At 40.2% G+C, this 25,815-nt stretch overlaps 1 long non-coding RNA gene across 2 annotated transcripts in view; it reads left to right on the forward strand.

Annotated features, from left to right (window-relative positions):
* The window catches only part of LOC112398815 (uncharacterized), a 113,685-nt gene that overhangs the window by 77,493 nt on the left and 10,377 nt on the right, over window positions 1–25,815 (forward strand). The gene's annotated exons all lie outside the window — the stretch shown is intronic.

The following is a 25,815-nucleotide window of genomic DNA, read 5'->3' on the forward strand; positions in this document are numbered from 1 at the left end:
AACCTTTGGCCAAAGTTGATTTCCCTCTTCCACAATTTTCTACCTTATTTTATTTCTTTGTCACATAAAAATGCATAGAATCCTGGTTGGGTTGTTCCTTGGCAAGATGAGAAGGATGACGAAGATGCTGCTTTGCCCATGTCATCTTGCTCTCTGTCACACCTCTTGCACTAAAGAGAAATCACAAGGAGAATGGGAACTTGGGATGGAGAACCCACCTGCTCTGCAGCTGTTTTGGCCAGCAGATGTCTTAATCCTGATGGCCATTTTGGGCTTATTTTGCTGAGAGTCTCCACAGTGACCCATTGCATCATGGAGACAAAGAGCAGGGATATCTTGGATTCTACTGCTTAAAAAGTATGTCTTTTTTTCCCCTGTTGCATCAAAGAGATCTGTCAAGCTTTCTAAAAGTACTAACTCTGACCTGATATCTAAAGTAACAGATGGAAATATGGGCTCTTTAGATGGAGCTCTTTCCCCAAACCTGTATCTAAGTGAAGAGGTAGAGATTCAAAACAAAACCATGTTGGAGAATTACTTCTCATTCCTGGATTTAATGTCTTATTTTTATATTGTTGCATAAGAAATTGACTCTAAAAAGCATCTGTTTTCGAATTTGGGAAATACTGTTCTAGGCTCATTTATTTAAAGACAAACAACCAAAAACACCAAACCCACTAGCCCAGGCTTTGATTGACCACCCCCTCCCCCATTTTCCTCTGGTGCAGTGATTTTCGGGCCACTGCATGAATTTCAATCTATTATCTAACGAAGAACGCCAAAGCTGGTGATACTGAGAAAGCATGAGAGAAAAAAAGATATCACAGTGACAACACACTTCTGCAGAGTTACATCCGAAAGCAAATAAGTGACCTACTTACTGTTCCGTAAAGCACAGGGCAGATTCTCACGTGGAAAAATGCCCTCAGAAGTACATGGTATGGGTAAAAGAATTTATGCAGGGCTGTCTTCACATAGGCATGCAGGTATGTGAGTGTGGGTTAGCAGACATTCCTTTCTGACTCATTACCCATTTTGCCCCTGCATTCCCCATTCCTTAGTGCTTGAGGCACTTTTTTTTTCCAGATTTCCCTAGGCTGGGACAGAGATTGATGGTATCTTGGAGCTCTCTAAAGAAAAACTGTGCCCCTTTGCACTTTCCTTTTGTGGCTAATCATTAAGACTTGCTGCCAAACTCTGTCATATGAGCATGGCACAGCTGCCTCTGAGCTGAGAGCTCTTACCTGTCACAGGCTCTGGTACATGTAGACTCTCCTGGCAGTCTGTCAGTCGATACATATTTTTAAAAAATATTTAATTTATTTATTTGGCTGCGTCAGTTCTTAGTTGTGGCACGCAGTATTTTCGTTGCCGCATGTGGGATCTTCATTGTGGCATGTGGGATCTTTAGTTGTGGCATGCGAACCCTTAGTTGCAGCATGTGGGATCTAGTTCCCTGACCAGGGATTGAACCTAGGCTCTCTGCATTGAGAGCGTGAAGTCTTAGCCACTGGACCACGATGAAAGTCCCAGTCAACACATATTTATCAACTAGACAGACAGTGAGACAGACAGTAATTTAGGGGAGAAAAACTTTTACTCTCTCCTCTTCTGTTCTATAGCTGGGACCTGCGAATTAAAGTGACAAACAATAGATTCACAGGAGAAATTGATGTTAATATGTTTTTCATTCATGGGGGCTTCACAGAAAAGAAGTGAAATCCCAAAAAATTTATCAAGCTTGAGTGCTTATATACCATTTTAACAAAGGGTGATAAACTGTGACTAGGTAAAGGAAAGGGGGTTTGGGCTTTCAGGGGCAATAAAATGTAGGAAGGTGACTAGGAAATATGTGGGGGAAATTAATGGTGGACAAAGGCTATTTAACAGGTTTGCTTATGCAGACTCATCTTGGTACCTTCTCTGTCTCAGTGATGTGTTTTTGTCCTCTTCCTGGTATGGAGAAGGGGGACATGTTCACAAGGGAAACTTGTGAGAGAACTCTTCTTGTGATTGCTTTTTCTCAATTGTCTTCAGTTCAAAATAATCCTTATGCCAAAGTGGCATAATTTGGGGTGTCATATTCTGATCCCCTTCAGTGAGAGGCATCAGAATGTTTTACAGGGCTTTAAAATATAATACTTGTATCACTGGAATAAGGAAGTGAACTTCCTAGCATAGCCTAGAGATCCGGAGGCCGTGGTAGATGAGGCCAACTTCCGCCATTTGAGTAGAGGACTCAGAGGCCTGGGGAAGCCAAAAGCAGGGATGGGAGTCAAGGAGGAGGAGTTCCAGGAAGGGCCTGAGAAAGAGCATCTTTGATCAAGCATTACCTGTAGGCCACAGCTGCCCCTGTTGCCCCAAAGCTACATCCTGAGGCGGGATGAAGAAAAAGTCAAAGTTTAGCATCTTGTATTCTGAAAAGAGACTGAGGGAGAGAAGAAGATGGAGAAAGGAGTAATGAGATGTGAACCCACTTTTGTGCCTCAAATTCCTGGGAGTTTCTCATTGGTTCCTGTGTCCTGTTGCTGTCTACCGTCTGCAAAGGAAAGATGAAATCGATTGCCTTGCAGGCATAGATATAATCACCAATGAAGGGGATGCTACCCTAAAATATGCCATTTTGGCATAAAGATGATTTGAGTTGAAGGCAGTTGAGAAGCAGCAAAGGAAGAACTCCCCCTTTCTGCCTAAAAGCAGGGCATAAATTTCCCATGGTAAAAGTGACATAAACTTCCATTTGTAAAGGTGTCCCCCTCTTCTATACAAGGAAGAGGACAAGACTCTTATCAGAGAGCAACTTGAGTCTGTATAACAGATCCTACTGAACAACCCTATCTACCATACATTTCCTAGTCACCTACCTACAGTTTACTGCCCCTAAGAACCCAAACCCCTTTTCCTTGTCTAATCATTTCTCCACAATTTATTGCCCTTTGTTAAAAGATCTAACTGCCTTTGGGTTTCACTTTGTTTCTATGAAGCCCCTGTGCACATAAAAATATTAGCATCGATAAAGAAACATATGCCTTTTCTCCCGTTAATCTGTCTTTTGTCAGTTTAATTCACAGGCCCCAAGAACAGAGTCTAAGAGGGTAGAGAAAATTTTTCCTCAGCTATACCACCATTAGTATTCCTTTGTTTGACTTTGTTTGATTGCTCAGGAAACGAGTTATTGGATTTCTTTCCCCCTATTTCTATTAAACATATGGTTTACCATTGTGCTGGCTGAGTAACAATTAGAGATCTCCATAGAGGCTCCTCTAACATGTTGCTTATTCTGGAAGACAGCTGGTAAGACCCTCATAACCATGTGTTTAAAGTGTGCTGCCCTGAGGGCTGCTGCTTTGTACCTTGGCAGTGTTGCCTTACTGAGTCCCAGCAGTCCAGGAAAATTCCTTGGATTCAGACTTTCCCATTATTCTGGAAAATTCATTTTTTCCTTTCTCCCACATGGGCCTGCTTAGACAGAGTGACTATAGACCACTGACTATAAAGTCATGGTCAATTAAAGAAAATGACTTCTCCATTTCATGCCTTCAGGGTTAATAACAGAGGCCCAGGGACTCCTGAGGTGTCTGAGGGAGGCAGTAGGCTAGTGTCCCAGTGAAACCAAGTAGAGAAAAGCAAAGAGAGGAATCATCGGGGGGCTGTTGTTTGAATTTTATGTTTACAATTTAATTCTATAAATCAAATAAGGGAAATTCACACTGGTTCTGTATAGCATGTGATAAACCACAGCATTGCTACCAACAACTTTTTTCTCTCTTTATGATCAGTGGCCTCAGCAAAAGTGCATATTTTGAGTTTTGCAATACCTGACACATAAGTTGTAAAGAAGAGGAGTTTTTCACAGGTTAAAGAGATATAAGGAAAGCAGCAAGATCTTGTATCTGGAACATTTCTGAGGGGTATATGTTTATTAGAGTATCCAGTTATTCTATGACTAACTTCATTTTCTATGGTTTTTCTTAAGAAAACATTTGTGGAAGTATTCAATTATGATCACAAACTACTTCTTGTGAATTATCTGTGATGACTACATTGATTTCCCCTGAAGATTTATACAGCCAGGATGTTTGAAAGCTTGGACATCATCTCCTCTGACATAAACAATTTTCTGTGAAACCTTTCCATGTTAACTTGTAGTACCTGATTCTCAAGCCTGATATACAATTAATGTATTCTCTTCTCCCACAAAATGTGTTTGTCGCTGTTTTGCTGTTATCCTCAAAGTATACACTTTCTTCTCCTAACCGTAGGCCCAAAATCCCACACAATGAGGGCGAACCACAGAGTAGCAGAGAGAAAAGAACATTGCTTTTCTTACATGAAGACTTTTCATCCAATTCCACCTCTCTGTTCTGTGGATACTGTTTGGTGTTGGGGAAATAGTAGCATTCACAATTTGGTCTTCTAGATTTAATTTATACTACTTCAATTGGTGCCTTAAAAAAAAAAACACCTCAAAAAAGCAAAATGGGATGCCCTAAATGCTGGGTTTTCTCCGCCTTTGGTCCAAGGGGTACCCAAGGCTCAGTGTATATTCATCATCACCAAAATATTGCCTTGTAGATATCTTTGAGAGCCAGAGATGAATTTATAATGTTTTACAGGCCTGGTTTGGAGCTCTATGTCCTTTTCCTTTTTGGTAGTTAACTTGTTATATCTGTGATGAAAACAGTCACTGTGTGTGCCTAAGTACATTCAGAACCAGAAACCAACAAAAAATCAAGATTCCAATAACTCAGGAGAACCTACCAGATTCTGACCACCTGACAGTCTCATCTCGACACCTACCAGTCTTCACTGATCAGAAAGGTGATCAAAGCCCTGAGCTCTTGATTTTATCACAAAGCGTTTTTTCTTTGTGGGTACCTTGGATCTGGAGATAGAGCATCGGGCGATCAGATAAAGCCATGTGGAGGGCTGAAAGTTTGCTGGAATGATGCTTGGGGCACAGTTTATGCTGTTGGAGCATTTCCTGTGTGCACTTTGAAACCTCTGAACTCAGTTCTTCAAAGTGAGAGCTACCTTATTCTGTCTTTCCGCTGAACAATGCATCTGCCACTTATCATCTTGGTTTTTTTTTTTTTTGGCCACCTCCACCCTAATTGACTTAGCTAACATTGATTTATCAAAGCAAAAGCATGGCCCTGACTGAGTCATAAGTTACACTTTTACCTGACATTATCTGGACCTTTGGAAATGAAACATGCAAATAATGGACGTTTTGTGCACGGGTCTACACACACGCACATATATGTGTCTTTCTGTTTGCTTCATTCATCATGTTCTCTATACTCCCACTGTTTTTCTCCATACTCCCACTGTTCTTCTCCCCCCTCGCACCCCTTCTCACCCATAGTAGTTTAGGAGAGAGTTATGTTTTCTCATGAGCCAAAGGGTCATTTTTCAAGTTGAGCCCTGTTAACCTCAGTGACAAATGCTTGTTTTTCAGAAGTTTCCGCTTTGCAAAACTCTGCTTTTAGGACAGAAAATTTATTTCGCTTTAGAGAGCCAGTGTGGTAAGAGGAAACTGAAGCTGGTCTCTGGGTGTGTGTTTGTGCTAATTTGCTGTACAGTCAAATGTGGATATAGGTCAATAAAAGCTGTTCTTTGATCTATTGCTGCAAAAGATTCATTGTAAATACATTACTGGATACGAGGGTTATGGCTGTGTAACTGCCCCTTGCAAACAGTGCCCTGTGCCATCCTTTAGCACGTGCAAGAAGTGAGACATCTGGCTTCAACCTGCCTGGGTTTTTTTTTTTTTATTGAGGTAAAAAACATAACAAAATTTACCATCTTAACCATCTTCTTTTTAATATTTAACAAATTTAATTGTTTTAATATTATTTTGGTTCCAAAAATACCTGGCATGGTGGTTAAATATAACAGCTGTTGCATCTTAACCATTTTTAAGTGTACCTTACAGCGGTGTTAAGTACAGCCTCCCTGGGTTTTACTTTGCTGATTTATTTATTTTTAATAGGTAGCCACGATATCATTTCATTTCTGGGTATCCCCATAAAAGGATAGCATTCGGGGAGAGAAATAACCTTAAAATAACAATAACAGCAACAAACACTTAGCAACAAGAAGTGAATAAAACGAAACAAGGCCAATATTCCTACAGCTAACTCTTTTGAGTTAATACCTGTTATTATTATGTGTCTAGCACTGGCCAAGGCATTCATTGTAAAGAATGCAATGAGATATGATCAGTGACCTCAAGAGGTTTACCCTCCTCTTATGGGATGCAGGTATCAGAGTAAATCATGTTCACTAAAATAGGAATCAAGGCTTCAGCCATATCTCCCTTACTCAGTGATTGTATATGGAGACACATTTCCTTTTACCCATAAATGCATAGTCTGTGTAATTAAGTAGCGAAGCAGAGCAGCCAGTTGAAAAGGTCATTGTTTGAAGTCATAGGCCCTATCTAGGTGTGACAAGCAACCCATGGTGGCAGGGTATTTGGAACCAACCTCTGCTGAGGGCTGGTTGGGCCAGCGTGGCCCATAGGAATCTCAGTGGGAGAACAGGGAAAAGGCTTTGTGAGAGTGATGCGATCTTGACTGTGAATTTCAGGTTTCCATGGTCAGCCTCTAAGCCTTTCTCCTCTTACCTGCCTTGTGAGACTGGAGGGCAAACTGGGTTCGAAAACCAAAAGATACAACCGCTTCCCCCCAGATTGCTTGATTGTCAAGACAAACAAAAGAAAAACATTCCCCTCCTTCCCTTCCTTGCTTCCTTCCTTCCTCCCTCCCTCCTTCCCATATTTGGAGATATGTCTGGGTGTGGGATGAGCCGTTGGGAAGATGTGGATCATGAAATCCCTAACACAAAGCTGGTGTGTGTTCCATGGATAAAGACCCCACCTCTCAGATCTCATTTAGACGATATCCCTGCAATGTTTACACTGCTTGCTGTCATAGTCAGCCTTCAAATACAGGCCATTCACTTAAGCCAAGTTGATCCTCTAACAAGTGATAATTCATACAAAAGCATTTGTAATGTCTAATGTGCTAAGAAAATATGAATGGTGTGGTTTCAGTTTTTATATTATTAAAATCAACCTTTAAATGTCATTTCTCTGCCGTTTCCTGTAAAAGCAGCATCACCCACCCTGGGTCCTGGGGGGAAAGATGGAGGAAAGGAATTGACTTTCTCTGGTTCACACTGGAAATCAAACTGGGCCCACCTCTCCTGCAGTCTGAGTCAGTGACTCTCATTTGCTTTTATTTTTTCTTGTTTGCTTTGACCTATTCTGCAGTCAGCACATACAGGTGTACAATGCCCCCACAAGCAAACGCACTCGATAAAGCGTATTGCGCTACATCATTGCTATAGTGATAACCTTGAATCTGCTCTAATCTGTGAAAGAGCACATCATTCAGAACATCCCATACTTTATTATTAACAGATTACTTATGACTCACCTCATAAATGACCCCAACAACACCCGTGATTGTGACTCAATGTTCCCAGCGTCAGTCTGATGCTCTGGCAACAGAATTGTTCTGTTTCCCCTTGCATTGACTCCAGTTCTGGGAGGCTTCCAGATCCTTTCAGTTCAATGATTTCTATTCAATTCTGCAGACATTGAGCACCTACTGTGCTCAAGTACTCAGCCTGTTCAGGGGACACAGACATAAAGCAGCCCTGGTTTCCACCTTCCTGATGTGCACAGTCTAATGGCGAGTTTTTTCTGTGATGCTGTCCCCAACTCTCTCTCTTCTTCTTCCATTGGTGCTTTCTGGTCCCAGCTTTCTCCCATCTCTCCACAATTGAGGTCCCAGGAAGGCTTGTAAGAGACCTTTCAGTCTCAGACCTTTCAGTCTGAGACTCCTCTTTGCTCTCATAGACCTCTGGATTTATGTTAACCATTCCATTCCAAAGTACACTGTATTGCATCTTAGCCAATGTGCCAGGTGCTATGTACTTAGCCCTGTCTAATCCTCACAACCCTGTGAAGTAGGTTCAGATGAGGAAACTAAAGCTAAAAAAGCCAAGTAGCCTGTCCAAAGTCACATAAGCAGTAGCAGAAGAGCCCCGGCCTGAACTAGGCAGTCTGATTCAAAAATCTTTGTACTATTCTAAGAGTGAAGCAAAACTTGGTACCCACGACTTATAACCATCAACAAGTGTGTGGCATTTAAGCAAATATTCTGACCATGATTATTTGAAGACCCTATACTTAAAAATTTTTTTATTGAAATATTGATTTACAATGTTGTGTTAGTTTCAGGTGTATAGCAAAGTGATTCAGTTGTACATATGTATATATCTATTCTTTTTCAGATTCTTTTCCCTTATAGGTTGTTACTAGATACCAAGTATAGTTCCCTGTGCTACACAGTAGGTCCTTGTTGGTTATCTACTTTATAGACAGTAGTGTGTGTATGTTAATCTCAAACTCCTAATTTATCCTTCCCCCTCCTTTCCTCTTTGGTAACCATAAGTTTGTTTTCTATGTCTGTGAGTCTATTTCTGTTTTGTAAATAAGTTCATTTGTATCATGTTTTTAGATTCCACCTATAAGTGATATCATATGATATTTGTCTTTCTCTGTCTGACTTGAAGACCCTATACTTTTTTCCATTTCCAGATATCCCTGATTCACGATATTGGGTCTTAAGAATATTTTATGACTGCTGTGTCCACTAAAATCTTAATACACTTATGGCAGGGATTTAAAAAATACAAATAACTTTTAAAAGACCCAGTGCTTACCACCACCACCCCACCATTCCATGAGGTGAACCAGGATTCTAGCCTAATTGGCAAACAAGCACATTTCCTATGAGGTCCATCAACCTGTTGATGACATAGGGCCCCTGCCAGAGTCTACACAGTGGATTCAAGCATGGGGCAGAGCCTTGGACTCTGAGCAAATGTTTCTGTGGAGAAACAGCCTTCACTGCATATGTAAAAAGGCTTGGATTTGCTTTGTTTTGTTTCTGTTATGAGAAATGGCCAGAGGGCGGCCTGATGTGCCAGGTAAGGTAGAATCAATGAGAAGCAATTTACCAAATGGAGATACCAATATTATCTGTGTGGTTAATCTGTAGCGCCTACCACCTTGTGACCCTCCATGAAGCTTTGAATCCTGTAAATTCAAACAGATTTTTCAATCCACTTTGCATTTAAAATCGCCCAGATCTGGGAGAAATTTGTTGTTACCATGGTAGCCAGCCTACATAACAGAAAGTTTTCCAATGTACTATTTTCTTTGCATGGGCTTCAGTTAATAACTCGTGGAGAGCTTCTACAGACCCTTAATATGCTGAGATCCACAGTCTAAGAGCTGGGCACGTTTCTCCCCCACTTATGAAAGGCTAAAGCCAAGGATTGGACTGGCTATGCAGGGAACCTGGAAGGTCCCTTGACCTCTGGTGTGAGTGCTGTTAGGCAGCAACCAGAGCTGGCAAAAAACCCCAAAGGAATACAAACCTGCCATGTGTTCAAGAATACTCCTGCACACTCAAAAAGATAGGCCCAGTGTGGGAAGCAGCAGTGCTTGTCTTCCTGTTAAAAAGCCCACTGATGAAGCCGGATGCCTTGCCCCGGGTCAGTGAAGATTATATTGTTTTATCCTACTCTGCACAGAGAAAACAGATTAAGAAATGGAATTAGGCACTCCTCCTACACTTTCCCCCAGGATCCTCTCTGTTCTGATTGCCTATTGACCTGCTTTCCAAACTGGACTGCTAATTTCAAAGGGGCCAGGGCTATGCTTGTCTTGTTCATCCCATAGCAAGGACTTAATCAATGTTTGCTGAAATGATGAAATGGCTGAATGAATGAGGCTTTGAAAATGCTCATTCGATGAAAAATTGATAATAGACCACCATTTCTATGGAATTCAGTGATCTGATTAGAGCCGGCATGGAAAGAAAGGGAAGCTGTTGAAAGAAACTGAGGCTCCGGGATGCGAAAGCATCCTCCCACTTGTGACAACATGGGTGGACCTTGAATGCATTAAGCTAAGGAGGATGTCACACAGAGAAAGACAAATACTGTATGAGATCACTTGTATGTGGAATCTAAACAAGTGAAACCTATGAAAAACAGTAAAATGGTGGTTACCAGGGAATGGGGGGCAGGGGTATAAGAGTGATGGTGTTCAAGGGTACAGACTTGTAAAGAATAGTAAATGCACCATAGAGATCTAATGCACAGTATAATTAATATAGAAAATAATACTGTGCTGTAATTATATAATGTGATAAATAGAGATACATGGGCAAACATATTACAGTATATAAATGTACACCTTCAATTCGTACTATGTTACATGCAAAATTTATTCAATAAAAGTTTGAGGTATCACATACCATTCAAAAAACAAAGAAATTGAGGCTCCAGGGGCATGCCACTTTACTCAAAGATAGAAGAGCTGTGGTGAGCGCTAGGAGAGGAACATCTTGGCTGATCAGAGGCAAATCAGTGGGATTTAGCTGCCCAGGTGATCTTTGTACTTTGGGGGAGCAGAGAAGCACAGTGGAAAGGAGGGTGGGGGATACAATCTAGACTGAAGTGAGATCCTAGAGAATCAGAAAACAGTCTCCCTCAGGGAGTTAAGAGAGCTGACTTGCAAGTGGAGCAGGGAGCATGAGAGAGGAAATGGGCTGGGACAAGGAGAATGGTAGATGCCCTGAGCAGCATCCGGCTAGTTCCACGAGCAGCCAGGTGTTCCTTATGCCCAAGGCAACCCTGAGACAATTTCACAGTAAGAGATTTTGCATCAAGGAGCTGACTCTTTAGTGGTGAGGGTCCTGGTGGGACTGCCTGCATGGCAAGCATGCAGACCCAGGATAGGCAAACTGGGATCTTTGGGCTAAATCCAGTCTGCCACCTGTTTCCGTAGATAAAGTTTTTTTTCTTTTCTTTTTAAAATGTTTTATCGCAGTATAGTTGATTTACAATGTTGTGTTAGTTTCTGGTGTACAGCAAAGTGATTCAGTTATGTATATATACACACACATATATATATTCTTTTCCATTATGGTTTATTATAGGATATTTAATATAGTTCCCTGTGCTATACAGTAGGACCTGTTGTTTATTTATTTTATATATAGTAGTATGTATACTCATCTTTTCCGGATACAGTAAGTCCCCTACATACGAACCTTAAAGTTGCAAACTTTCAGAGATGCAAATGGCTGTTCGCACGTCCAGTCACGTAAGTTAGTTCATGTGTCTGGTGTACACTGTCAGCGTGCGTGCATCCTCTACAAGTGGTTGTGCTTTTGTGTACTTTACTGTACAGTACTGTATAGAGTACAGTAGTACAGTATCTTTATTTCAAGCCCAGGATGTCTGAAAGCAAGTGTAAAGGCAGTGGTGGTATAGCTGGTACAGTACTACCCAGACATCACTGGATCGTTTTTTCAAGAGGCTAGATAGAACTGAATCCAGCAAGGAACCAGAACCTGTGCCATCAACGTCAGGCATGAGTGAAATTGCAGCTTGCTTTCTGTCTCCTATTGCTGACGATCCTTCAGCTCTACCATCTCCCACCTCCTCTCCCTCCTCCAGTCAGTAACTCTTCTTCCCTGTTCACTCGATGCCAGCCCCTGGATGCCAGCTGTTGTACTGTATTATGGTACTTTTCAAGGTACTGTATTATAAGATTAAAAAGGTTTTCTTTATTTTTTGTATCTGTTTTTTTATGTATTATTTGTGTGAAAAGTATTATAAACCTATTACAGTAAAGTACTATATAGCTGATTGTGTTAGTTGGGTACCTAGGCTAACTCTGTTGCTTATGAACAAATTGGACTTGCAAACTTGCTCTCCAAATGGAACTCGTTTGTATGTAGGGGACTTACTGTATATGCCCAGGAGTGGGATTGCTGGATCATACGGCAACTCTATTTTTAGTTTTTTAAGGAGCCTCCATACTGTTTTCCATAGTGGCTGCACCAATTGTAAATAAAGTTTTTTGGCTCATAGCCACTCCCATTTCTTCACATACTATGGCTGCTTTCCTGCTACAATGGCAGAGTAGTTGTGACAGAGACCATATGGCCCACAAAGCCTAGACTCTTTACTATTTGGCCCTTTATAGAAAAGGTTTGCAGACCTTGGTGTAGACAATCAGTTCAGAGGGCCTCTCTGTGTCCTCCGTGGTGATGAGAGGGGAGTAGGTTGAGCACGTTGTGTGGAGTGGAAGTGGCCTGCTTGTCCTTGACTCTGGTCTTAGTTCATTGCAGACAAGTCAGTTATGGAGTGTGCTGTACCAATCATGGTGTGGCTTGTAATTACTACCCTTTCTATTTTTCAGGGTCTTGTGAGAAGCAAATGGGTGAAGCTGTGGGAAAATTACCCACAAAGTGCTCCAGTAAGTTGTCCCCCAGGACAGCCAGCTCAGGCATTAAGGAGTTATTTGTCACATGGGGCAGGCATGGAATTTTTGTGTTATACACCTTCTCCTAGGAAATCTGCAGCAAAGCCTCTATCCCATGATTTTTTGTCCCATTGTTTTATTGTGATAAAATACACAGAATATAAAATTTATCATCTTAAACATTTTAAAGTGTACATTTCAGTGGTATTAAATACATTCATAATGTTGTGCAACCATCACCACCATCAATTTCCAGAACTCTTCTCATCTTGTAAAACTGAAAGTCTCTATTCATTAAAAATAACTGCCCATTTCCGCCTCCCCCCCAGGCCCTTGAAACCACCATTCTACTTTTTGTCTCTATGATTTTGATTACTCAAAGTATTCAAAATATGAGATACTTCGAGTATCTCATGTAAGTAGAATCATACAGTATTTGTCTTTTTGTGACTGACGTTTCACTTAGCATAATGTCCTCAACGTTCATCCTTGTCATAGCACATGCCAGAACTTCACTCCTTTTTTCTTTTTTAAATAAATTTATTTATTTATTTTTGACTGAGTTGGGTCTTTGTTGCTGCGTGCAGGCTTTCTCTAGTTGTGGTGAGAGGGGGCTACTCTTCATTGTGGTGCACGGGCTTCTCATTGCAGTGGCTTCTCTTGTTGTGGAGCATGGGCTCTAGGCATGTGGGCTTCAGTAGTTGTGGCACGTGGGCTCAGTAGTTGTGGCTCATGGGCTCTAGAGCATAGGCTCAGTAGTTGTGGTGCACGGGCTTAGTTGCTCCGCGGCATGTGGGATCTTCCCAGACCAGGGCTCAAACCTGTGTCCGCTGCAGTGGCAGGTGGATTCTTAACCACTGTGCCACCAGGGAAGTCCCTTTCACTCCTTTTTAAAGCTGAATAATATTCCATTGTATGGATATACCACATTTTGCTTATTTTTTTATCGATGGACACTTGGGTTGCTTCCATGTTTTAGCTATTGTGAATAATGCTGCAATGAACATGGGTGTACCACTGCCTCTTTGAGACCCTGCTCTCAATTCTTTTGGGTATATATTGATTTTCTTGATTGGATTTCATCATCAAAAATTAGAAGTTTTTCATAAAATTTGGAATTCAGCCATTATTCCTAGAAATATTTTGTCTGCCCCTTTCTCCCTCTCCTTTCTTTCCAGCACTCCCATTATGCATATGTTGGTGTGCTTAATGATATCAACTGTCTCTGAGACTGTTCATTTTCTTCATTCTTTCCTCTTTCTTTTCTTCAGATTGCATAATCTCTTTTGATTTATCTTCAATCTCCTTGATTCTTTCTTCTGCCAGCTCACATCTACTGTTGAGCTCCTTTAGTAACTTTTTCATTTCAGTTATTATACTTTTCAATGCTACTTTTCTCTTTGGTTCTTTTAAAAATGTGTCTTTTTTTTGTTTTGGCTGCATGGCATGGCTTGCGGGATCTCAGTTCCCTGACCAGGGATTGAACCCAGGCCCCCTGCAGTGGAAGCATGGAGTCCTAACCACTGAACTGCCAGGGAATTCCCTAAAAATGTGTATTTCTTTATTGATATTCTTTATTTCATGAGCCATGTCATCATACCTTAATTTTTTAAAACATGCTTTCCTTTGGTCTTTGGACATATTTATAATAGCTGCTTTGAAGTATTTTTCTACTAAGTTCAACATCTTGGCCCCCTCAGTGGCAGCTTCTATTGCCTGGTTTGCCCTATGCATGGGTCACAGTTTCCTGTTTGTTTTTTTTCCTTTCTTTCTTTCTTTTCTTTCTTTCTTTTTTCTTTCTTTTTTTTTTTAAACTATCTTACCATTTGGGGGAAAATTGGACATTTTACAGAATATGTTGGATTAACTCTGGATTCTGATTACCCAGGTCCACTTCCCTCCTGCCCCCCTCTTACCAGCCTTTTTGTTCTTGTTGCTCATTTTATGTTGTTTGTTTGCTTATTTGTTTAGTGACTTGCCTGGACTAATTCTGTAAAATCTATTTCTCTTGCAGTGTGCAGCTTGTGATATAACTGCTCATGTTTTTTCCTTATTCTTATTTTAAGCCTGGCATCCTGGAGGTCATCCGTGGTCAGCAGAGCTTATTGGTCAGTCAGTGATTGGCCAGAGGTTGAGCTTATGCCCCATGAGCCAGTAAGCCTTCCACCCTTTGCTGTTGGATCTGTGTGTGGCTTGGGGACTGCTTTCAAAGTTCAGAGACTTTACAAGTATGTTCCACATTCAGTCAGGGACTGGAAGCTCACAAGTACCCTTTCTGGATGCTCCTAAGAGGGCACAGTCCTGCATATGCATGCAGTTTTCTGGAGCACCAAAGAAGAGTATGATTTTAGCAGGGTGCTCTTTGCCTATCTTTTTCCTGGCTCTCCCTGTCAAATTTCTGGCTGGTCTGCCATTTTTTTGCCTGTCCTAGTATGATGTAGCTGTTAGTCTTCTCTAATTTCTAGCCAGTATAATCTCTAATGTTTTCAGCATTACTCCTGGGCATAAATTTCTCCACGCTCTGTTCCAAATAAAGTCATCCCTCTTAGGCAGAGCCTCAGACCTGCCAGCCTTCACAGTTTCCCATGCCCTATCATCTCCCCCCACCCCAAGGAGAGTTTGAGCCATAGGGACATATATGGGCTACTGTTCTTCCTGGCCTGCTTTTCCCTGCTAGAGTCAACCCTTTGTGCTACAGATCTGGAGCTGTAGGGGAGACGTGCAGAGGGGAGCCACTGGCCACGTGCCACCCCACCTAAAGTGGAACCTCCACACTGTGGAACCAGAACTGAAGGAGGGTGGGAGCTGCCGGTCTTCATGGGCTGCCTTACGCATCCAGAATAGATCTTCCACAATACAGAGCTGGCGGGGATGGGAGCAGTCCCTGGCTCAAATGTTGCAGGCTCCCATTGTTCTTACTGAGATTCAGTAGATTTTATTGAATAAATGCTTCTCAATTTATTGTTGTTTTTAACAGTTTCCCCCAGTTTTATCACTTTTTTTCTGGGGAGAGCATTGCTGAATTCCTTATACAGCCACTGTGGAAGTCCCACCTCCTATCCCATGATGTTTTCACAGCAACAGCTGAATGCTTCCTATTCTGTGAAAACATCAGATTCATGGAATTTGGTGGGGCGGGGGGGTGGATCATCAAAGTTCATGTGGAGACTCACAGGTTAGTTCCCTCTGGCTGTATTCCCTGATGAGGCACACTGTTTGTACCCTTTACTGAGGTGGATGGTTTTCGTTATACCCTCTGGGGCCCCTACTGATCCTTTGCCTCTCTGTTACAAGTGTTTGGCAGAGTGGATAGAATTTGTGTATCTCTAGCTCAGGGAAGATTGACAACCTGATAACAAAGGACTGTTCATACCTTTTCATGGGACCCTGGTTAGGCTCTCCTGACCTTTGCATACACTTCTCACCAGGTTCAGTGAGCACACACCCAGGTCATCTGTGGCTCCATTCCCTGCATCTTACTCTCCTCCCACTTGCCTAGATTAATTACTCTGGATACCTTTGGTCCAGCAGGCATCACACAATAGATATTGCTATTAATTGTTTATGCCTCTGCCTCCTCCTTGCCAGATTGCAGCCCCTTCGAGGCAGAGAATCTCGTCTTATCCAGGAGAGTACCTGATATATTATTGAAGTGGTAGTATTTACAATAGTAATAACTAAATATTATTATGACGATGATATCTAAAATTAAGTGCTAACTATGGCCCAGAAACTGTTCTAAACACTTTACTAACTCACTGAAGCCTCACAACCAGCCTATGAGGGGTGTATTATTATTATCTCCATTTTGCAGATGAGAAAACTGAGGCACAGAGCATGTATGTAATCTCTCAATATACTATATCTGCTAAGGGAATAATAATTAGTATTTATTTAATTGAAATATAGTTGATTTACAACGTGTTACTTTCTGATGTACAGCAAAGTGATTCGGTTATACATATACGTATATATTCTTTTTCATATTCTTTTCCATTAGAATAATAATTTTTAAAAAAATGTCAACTGCAGAAAAGGCAGCCAAGCCATCTCAAGTCTCAGATATAACAAAGCCCAGGGATGCAAGGGAGACAATGGAGTTTGCTGGTCTTGCTCTGATGTTAGGGGAACAATGATTTTGTGTTTCTAGGGCTTTGAAGCACACATCATCTCCCCCATGTGTCAGTCTGTGGCTCAGATACTTCATCCAGAGGCTTTGGGGTGCTACCGGGGATGGGGGTTTGAGGCTCTCCCTTGCTGCCCTCCTCTCAGAATTGCCAGGGCAACCTCCTGAGGGTGGGCTGTTCAGGTCAGGAATGAGCTCCTTGCAAGGGGCACATGCACTCTCAGGCCTGAAATCTTTTGTCATTTAAACTTCCTTCTTGGTTGTGCAGCAGCAATGTATTTTTGAGACCGCACATTTTACTTTCTTTCTCTCTCTCTCTTTTTTTTTAAGTGAAAGCTAGAAACGTGTGACTATCCTGGAGCCATTTCTAATTTCTAGCTTTTTGGAAAAAATGTGAGTAAGAAGCATCCACTTGAGGGATGCAGGGGTGGAGATTCACGCCAGTGTCAGAGCCCTCACGTTACGCCTTTTGTAATTGACTTTAGACATGACTATACATTACCTTTGCCATGGTAGCCCCACAGCTTTGCCTACACTCAAGCCATAATGTGGCAGAACCTGCAGGAAAAACATTGCTCTTTGCTCGTGGCTGTGACCATTTTATTGACTAATTTCCAGCCTCAGAGGGCCCACAGCATCAGGCCTTTCACTCTGCCCTTCTTCCTAGAGGCCAGAGACCAAAATAAATGTGACAGCTTGAGGATTTTCCTAGTGGTTAATTGCTGCTCACTCCACCCATAGAAAGAAAAACTGGTAGGGATTTTATCCTTTGGGGTCGCAATTACTTTTTGAACAGGGGCAATTGCAACTGTGGAATGGCTGAGTCAGGGAATTTCCTCTGTCTTTAAGATAAAGATGCTATGGCCTCATGTCATTGGTGACCTGGAGCCTCCCCTTCTACCCCCAAATCTCCTAAAGCCCTCTTATCGGGGTGTGGGTACCTGCCCCATATTTCCAACTCCTTCCTCTCAAAAGCCCTTTCCCGTATACAGCTGAAGTCGGATTGTTCCATTTTTATGAGGTTGAACTATATGAAATGGCTGATATTTGATCACTTTTTACCTACAAAATGGTTCAGCCTAATTCAGTTTAGAGGTTTTCTTTTGAGCAGGAGAGAGAGAGAAACATCACAGTCAATACGAACTGAGAACCGGAGATGGTGCTACTTCTTGGAGGAGAGGCCTGGGGCCAGAGGCAAGGGGTGGACGGGGGTTCCCAGCCCCGTTCCCAGGTGTGGGCACTGCAGCTGGTGCACCCATGCCTTGACTTCACCCTGGAGAGAAGATGCTTATTGGAGTGGGGAGGACAAACGCCGAGGAACATCAACTTCACTGATGATGAGTCATGAAATCCTACAAAGTCAAAGCAGCTTGTTGCGGTTGAAAAATGCAAACGACTGTGTCTTCATCAGAGTTAGAAAGGATTGCCCATATGCACGTGTAAAGGAGCACTTTCAACCTGCTGTATCTCCCTTGCTTGGGCAAATGCTGAGCTTCGATTTTTTTTCTCTCTCTCTCATGTTCTTTATGGCAGTTGCTTTCCTAGATTAGAAAGGTTTGCATTTTCTCACATCTTTCTCTCATGCTGAGCATGGCTATGACATTACTCGAATCAAAGTAATAACCAAACCCCAATAGCTCCGCTAGAACATGTAGAGACTAGCCGGTTGGGGAACGAATGTAACCTTTTAATCTGCTAAGGAATGGGTTCTACGTTGATTCATGCCAATGAATAACTAGGAAAACAAAGATCACAATTTGAAATGGTGGACCCTTGCTTTTCTTCCTTAGTATCACAATAAAGTGTGAGTCGTGCTCCCGTTGGTTGCAGCATAGGACACACAGGCTCTGTTGGGATTTATTTAGCTAGAGGCCACTGACAGAATTCCCTGGATTTTGTATCTTCTTCAGTAACCTACATGCTAAAAAGGATAGACTCTTTTCTCCTTGCGTCCTCATGAAATTTGCACCAAATAGCCAGAGAAACCCGAGAAGGTTTTCAGTTCTTGGGCAGTTTCCTATCAACTGCTGGGCCCAAGCCCTTGCAGCAGTGTCGCAGATGCTGGCTATTTTTCGTGCAAACCACAAATCATCCAGCGCCACATTAGTGATCTTGATCCTGACCCTGGCTCTGCTACAGAAAGCCTCCTGTCACTTGAACCCAGACCCCCAGAGCTCTCCTGGAAATAGTTTACTAGACTGGGTAAACCAATGCTCTCTACTCATCTCCTGTAAGGATTCTTATCACCTTAATGGTGTAGCATTTGTTGTAGCCATTTGTTGTAGTTCAGCTAATCTGTAGTTCAGCTAACTAACTAACCAGTTTCTTCTTCTACAAACTGGTGTAATAACACGACCTTACAAAGATGTTGCTATAAGCATTAAGATTAGATTAGTTAAGGAGGGAAGGATTGGGAGTTTGGGATGAGCAGATGCAAACTATAATATACAGGATGGATAAACAACAAGGTCCTACTGTATAGCACAGGGAACTATATTTAATATCCTGTGATAAACCATAATGGAAAAGAATATGAAAAATTATATATGTGTAACTGAATCACTTTGCTGTACAGCAGAAATGAACACAACATTGTAAACCAACTATACTTCAATAAATTTTTTTAAAAGGCTAAAAAACATTAGTTAAAGAGCCTGAAACAGGGGCTGACACATAACAGATGCTCAAGAAATATTTATTATCCTCAACTAAAAGCAACTCACTAATTTCAAGCATTTACTTTGTGATAACATATGAAAACTGAAATCCAGTGATTTCTACTTCACTTTGCTAATGGTTTGCTAACCATCCCGGGACTTGGACCCCACATCAACCTTCCTGGGCCCCAAGCTCAAGCCTCACAGCCTCACATTACGAGCTGGGGACCTCCTGGTGACTTTCGTCAGCTCTCTTCTAGGGCAGCTGTTCTCAAAAGCATGCTGTGGGACCAGCAGGAAGAGCAGCACCTAGGAACTTGTTAGAAATGCAAATTCTTGGGTCACATCCAGAGCTACTGAGTCAGACACCCTGGGGTTGGGGCCTAGCAGGTTTTGACAAGCTCTGCAGGTGATTCTGATGCACTAAGCGTGAGAACCACTGCTGCAAATGTGAGCCATGGGGAGAGGTAAGGGCAGGGAGGAAGGCTTGGCTTCTTTTCTCTGGGGGTCCCTTCTCCTTCCTTATCTCGAGATTTTAAAAAAAGCAGCAAGAAAATCCCCTTGCTATTGCCAGAAGAAGATGTCAGGAAACACCTTTCATTCAGCCCCTCAGTTCCCAAATGTTTTCCCTCTCCTCCAGGGACCTCGAGTTACAGCTCTAGCAGGTCTCCTTGGCTCCTGTGTTCTGGGTGCCAGCAGTCTGCCTCTGCATGTTGGGCTTTAGGTGAGAATAAATTTTTCTCTCATCTCCTTTCCCTTGTTATCGGAGTCAGACATATTGAGGCATACCCCTTAAAGGCTTAACTTCCCTGCCCTCCCAATATGCCTAGCTCTGTCCTTCTCCTCATTGATGCTTGCAGTCCTGACCCCAAGGAGGTAAGGAAAATGGGGTGGACTGGAAAAAGGGGAGGAAGATGCCTAGCAAAATGGGACCATCCTGGGTTTTGCTGTTAGGTGGTGAGTAATAATTCTCAGTCCAACTTCTTGTCCTGGATTTTCTTTTTCCTTTTTTTTTAATTGAGGTATAGTTAATTTACAATGTTGTGTTAGTTTCAAGTATACAGCAAACTGATTTAGTTATACATACACATACACACATACATCTATTCTTTTTCCGATGCTTTTCTGTTATAGGTTATCACAAGATATTGAGTAGAGTTCCCTGTGCTATATGGTAGGTTCTTGTTGTTTATCTATTTTATATATAGTAGTGTGTATATGTTAATCCCAAACTCCTAATGGATTTTCTTTCAGGTTGTATCTGAAGTACCTTCAAAGCCATCCGTCTGCTCCCTCCCCACCCACCCTCCGGGAGCCACTCCTTCCTAGTCTATTTACTAGTCCCTCTGTTGCTGAGACGATTAAATCAGCAAATAGAAGCTCATCTGAAAGCATTAGGCAGCCCCTAGGAGGGGAGTGAAAAAGGCTGGTTATAATTTTTCCCGAGTGCAGTTTTTGTTCTGATGGAAACAAAACAGAACAAAAACAACCAAAAAACCCCACAAAACAAATATTGAACAAAAAATGAAAAAGGTTTGCCTTTTCTGTAACACACATCTGTGTCACCTCTCAAAAGTCATAGCAACCATCTACTTTCCTGAGACATGATCCCATTAAAATATTAGCTCAGTGAATGGTGATGAGAAATGAAAATTGGATGTGTTCTTATGGTTACCAAAGGGGAAACGTGGGGGGGAGGATAAATTAGGAGTTTGTGATTACCAGATACACACTACTATATATATATAATAAACAACAAGGACCTACTGGATAACACAGGGAACTATACTCAGTATTTTGTAATAACCTACAAGGGAAAAGAATCTGAAAAAGAAGCACTTTGCTGTATACCTGAAACTAACACAACATTGTAAATCAATTCTACTTCAATAAAAATTAAAAAAAAGAAAATTGGATGTGTAAAACATCATATAGAATATATATGTTTTAGTATTTATTTTATTATGAGAATTTCAAACATAAAAATAAGCAGACAGAATAATATAATGAAACCCCCCTACCTATCACCCAGCTTCAACAACTGTCAGTTCATGGCCAGTCTTGCTTCATTTGAGCCCCATCCACTTCTCTCCTTCCCATATATTTTTTAAAACAAATCTCAAACGTCATATTATGTTATCCATCACTATTTTAGCATGTACCTCTAACAGGTAAGGACTTTAAAAAAAATAGTCACCATTATCAGACTTAAAAAAGGTAACAAAAATTTCTTAATGTCATCAAGTATCCATTAAGTGTTCAAATTTCCAATTTTCTCATAAATAGCATAAATCGTTTTAATCATGATCCAAATAAGGTCCACACATTGTAATTGGTTATTTGGCTTTTAGGTCCATTTGAATCTACAGGTCTCTCTCTTCTTGTAATTGATTTGTCATTTAACATGACATGTTCTCCTGTCTTCTGAATTTCCTGTAAAATGTTATTTGAACCAGACTTGATCATATTCAGGTTTGATTTTTTTTTTTTTGCAAGAATGCTTCATATATGGTATGGCATATAGCACATTTCACAAACAAATATTAAGGATTATAGACTTATCAGCTATTTTGAATTACACGAATCACCATTTTATCTCTATCCTAGCATATTCTTGAGAATCTGTAGTATCTCCTAGTATATTTTAAGTCAATTTCAATGCTTCAGAAATTTGTGAATTTTTTTTTCTGTAGAAGAATTCTGTGTCTCTGGCTATGTGGAGTGGCAGGGCATTAAGCTCTAAATCAGACCAAAGGCCCTTTCAGTAAACAGTTAAGGGCTTTGCTCTTTGATTTTTTTTTTTTGTAAATGGCTCTAGAAAAGTTTTCCAGAGGTAAAATCTAGCATAAGTCAAACAAACAAACAGTCATGTAATTTTCATCAGGGTTCTAATTCAGAATGTCTAAAGGTTTTCCAATCAGCAATAAGATATTCATCTATAACAATAATTTTATTTTCTTAATGTTTTCTACAACCTCAATTTCCATATCTAAAACTGGATGATCATTGAGAATGCCACCCAAATCTATTAACTAATTGTAGAAGGGTGCCTCCTAAAGGCTTTATCTTCCTAAAAGTTTAACCTGAAAAAAAAAGCTGGTCCAAATTATGCTTGCAAATGAATGTGTGTCCATGTTGTCAGGTCACAAGAAAAGGAACTATGATACTAAAAGAGCAAACAACTATCTGTAAAGCTGATTTAAATTTCTATTAGCTTCAAATGTGTGCTTGGAAAAACCATTTTCCCAGCTGTATTAGTTCTCAGTGGCTGCTGTAACAAGTTACTATAAACTTAGTGGCTTACAACAATACATTTTATTATCTTACAGTTCTGGAAGTCAGACATCTAATATGGGTCTCATTGGGGTAAAATCAAGATGTCTGTAGGGCTGTATTCCTTCTGGAGGCTCTAGGAGAGACTCCATTTCCTTGCCTTTTCTAGCTTCCAGGGGCCACCTACATTCCTTGCCTCATGGTCCCTTTTCTCCATCTTCAAAGCCAGCAACATTAGGTTGAGTCCTTCTCTATTTCCATCACGCTAACCTCCTCTTCTGCATCCCTCTTTGACTTTTAAGGACCCTTGTGATTACATTGGGCACACCCAGATAATCCAGGATAATCTCCCTATTTTAAGGTTGGCTGATTAGCAACCTTAATCCCATCTACAACCTTAAGCCCCCTTTGCCTTCTAACATAAAATACTCACAGGTTCCGGGGATTAGGCTGTGGACATCTTTGGGGGGCCATTGTGCTGCCTACCATACTAGCCAGACAGTGTGTGAGATCAAACCAAATAGCTGGGCTAAATATTTGAAGTTATTTGTTTTTGTGAACTGTCTCATATTCCTTTGAGTAAGGCAAGATATAAATAAATAACCAAACCAAATGCTGTTTCAATATTGAAGATAAACATGAATAATTACCCTAGTTTGTACCAAATAATGAACATGTGTCTATATCTTGCATCCTTGTTTCTGTTTATTGCCTTTTATTTTCCAAAAGAAACCTTAAAGTTAAGTAAACCTCTCTGGATTTCCAATTTAAAACATATTCTTTAGCAGATGTTTTCATTATCTTTAGTTTTCAGAAATTCTATTTTAATATGTCTGGGTATAGATATGGGTTTATATATTTGGGTTTTTCTCAGCTTCTTGAATCTGTAGGTTTGTTTTTCGCCAAATCTGGGAAACTTTCAGCCATTATTTCCTTGATTTTTTTTTCAGCCCCATATTCTTTCTTTTCTTCTTCTGAGACTCAGATGACGTGAATGTTAGATCTCTTGTTATTTTCACATAGGTGTCTGAGGCTCTGTTCTCTCTCTCTTTTTCCAATGTATTTTCTCTCTGTTATTCAGTTTGGGTAATTTTTTTGATCTATCTTAACTTTCACTGATTATTTTCCCTGTCATCTCCATTTTGCTATTGAGCCCTTCTGATGAGTTTTTAATTTTGGTCAATGTATTTTTCAGTTCTGAAATTTCCATTAGTTTCTTCTTTATATTTTCTATTTCTTTGCTGAGACTACTTTTTTTATTTGTTTCAAAAATGTTCATAATTGCAAATTAACCATTTTTATGATAGCTATTTTTGTAGGTTAGGGTTTTCTACATATACAATCATGTCATCTGGGAATAAAGACAATTTTATTTCTTCCTTTCTAATCTGTATGCTTTCTATTGTTTTTCCTTGCCTCACTGCACTAACTAGTAATTACAGTACAATTTTCAATAAGAGTTGTGAGAAAAGATATCCTTGCCTTGTTACTGATTTCAGGGAGAAAGCATTCAGTCTCTCACCATTAACTGTAATGTTAGCTACAGGTTTTTTCTAGAGACCCTTTATTTCGTTAGGGATGTTCCCTTCTATTCCTGGTTTGTTGAGAGGTTTTATCATCAATGGATATTGAATTTTACTAAAGCTTTTTCTGCATTTATTGATATGATCATTTGGGTTTTCTTAGTCTTTTCAAATGTTTAAAATTTTTTAAATATTGATTTTTGAATATTGAACCAGCTCTGTATTCCTGGTATGAATCCCACTTGGTCTTGATATTCTTTTTATATACATGACTGGACTCAATTTGCTAATTTTTAAAGGATTTTTGCATCTATGTTTGTGAGAGATATTGGTCTGTATAGTTTGGTTTTGATTAGGATAATGCTAACCTCATAGAATGAGTTGGGAAATGTTCCCTCCTCTTCCATTTTCTATGAGAGATTATGTAATATTGATATTGTTTTTTCCTAAATGTTTGGTAGAATTCACCAATGAAATCATCTGGGCCAGGAGTTTTGGGGGGGAAGGTTTTAAACTATCAATTCAGTTTCTGCAGTACATGGCTATTCAGGTTATCTCTTTGACCTTGGATGATATTTGGTAGTTTGTGTCTTTCATCTAAGTTATTCAGTTTATGGTCATAGGAATGTTCATAGTATTCTCTTATTAACCTTTTAGTATGATTGGCTGTGATCTTCCTCTTTTATTCCTGATATTGATAATTTGTGTCTTTTTTTAAATTTTCTTGGTTATGCTGGCTAAAGATTTATCAATTTTATTGATCTTTTCAAAGATCTAGGTTTTGCTTTTATTGAGTCCTCTCTCTTTTCAATTTCTTTGACTTCCCTAATTTTTATTACTTTCTTCTGCTTGCTTTAGGTTTAATTTGCTCTTCTCTAGCTTCCCAAAGTCTAAGCTTAAGTTATTGATTTTAGATATTTCTTCTTTTCTAACATTTTCATTTAATGCTATGCTGTAAATTTCCCTCTAAGTACTATTTTATCAGCACCCCGTGCATGTTTTACATTTTTTATTGTGGTACAATATACATAGCACAAAAGTTACAATTTTAATGAATTTTAAGTGAGAAATTTAGTGGCATTAAGTACATTCACAATGTTGTGCAACCACCACTATCCTTTTCCAGGACTTTTTCATCATCTCCTCCCAGCCCCACTAACTTCTATTCTACTTTCTATCTCCATGAATTTGCCTTTTTCAGGTACCTCAGATAAGTGGGATTATTAAATATTTGTCCCTTTGTGTCTGACTTTTTTCACTTAGCAGAGTGTTTTCAGGGTTCATCCATGTTGTAGCACTACAAATTTTTATATATTCTATTTTCATTTTCATTTTAGTTTAAAATGTCTTAAAATTTCCCTTGAGATGATTTCTTTTGACTCTCTAGAGATGGGTTACTGAGAAGTATATTATTTAATTTATAAATGTTTGGTGATTTTCTGGATATCTTTCTATTATTGATTTTTAGTTTAATTTTGTTATGGTCTGAGAATGTACTTTGTGTGATTTCTATTTTTTAAATTTGTTCAGCTTTGTTTTATGTCCCAGAATGTGGTCTATCTTGGTGGATGTTCCATGTGCACTTGGAGAGAATGTGTATTCTGCTTTTATTGGATGGAGTCTTCTATAAATGGCAATTTGGTCAAGTTGCTTGATAGTGCTGTCCAGGTCATCTATATCCTTACTGAGTTTCTGTCTACTTGTTCTATCAATTACTGAAAGAGGTGTTGAAGTCTTCAACTATAATTGTGGATTTGTCTGTTGCTCCTTTCAGATCTATCGGTTTTTGACAGTCTTGTTTGATTGTTTAGGAAGTCTTCCTCATTTTTTTGGAAAATTATATTCTTTTTTGAATGAGGTAGAGGGTGACAAAAC

Source organism: Neophocaena asiaeorientalis, unplaced genomic scaffold, assembly GCF_003031525.2.
Source record: "Neophocaena asiaeorientalis asiaeorientalis breed wild unplaced genomic scaffold, Neophocaena_asiaeorientalis_V1.1 scaffold243, whole genome shotgun sequence".
Taxonomy (NCBI): domain Eukaryota; kingdom Metazoa; phylum Chordata; class Mammalia; order Artiodactyla; family Phocoenidae; genus Neophocaena; species Neophocaena asiaeorientalis.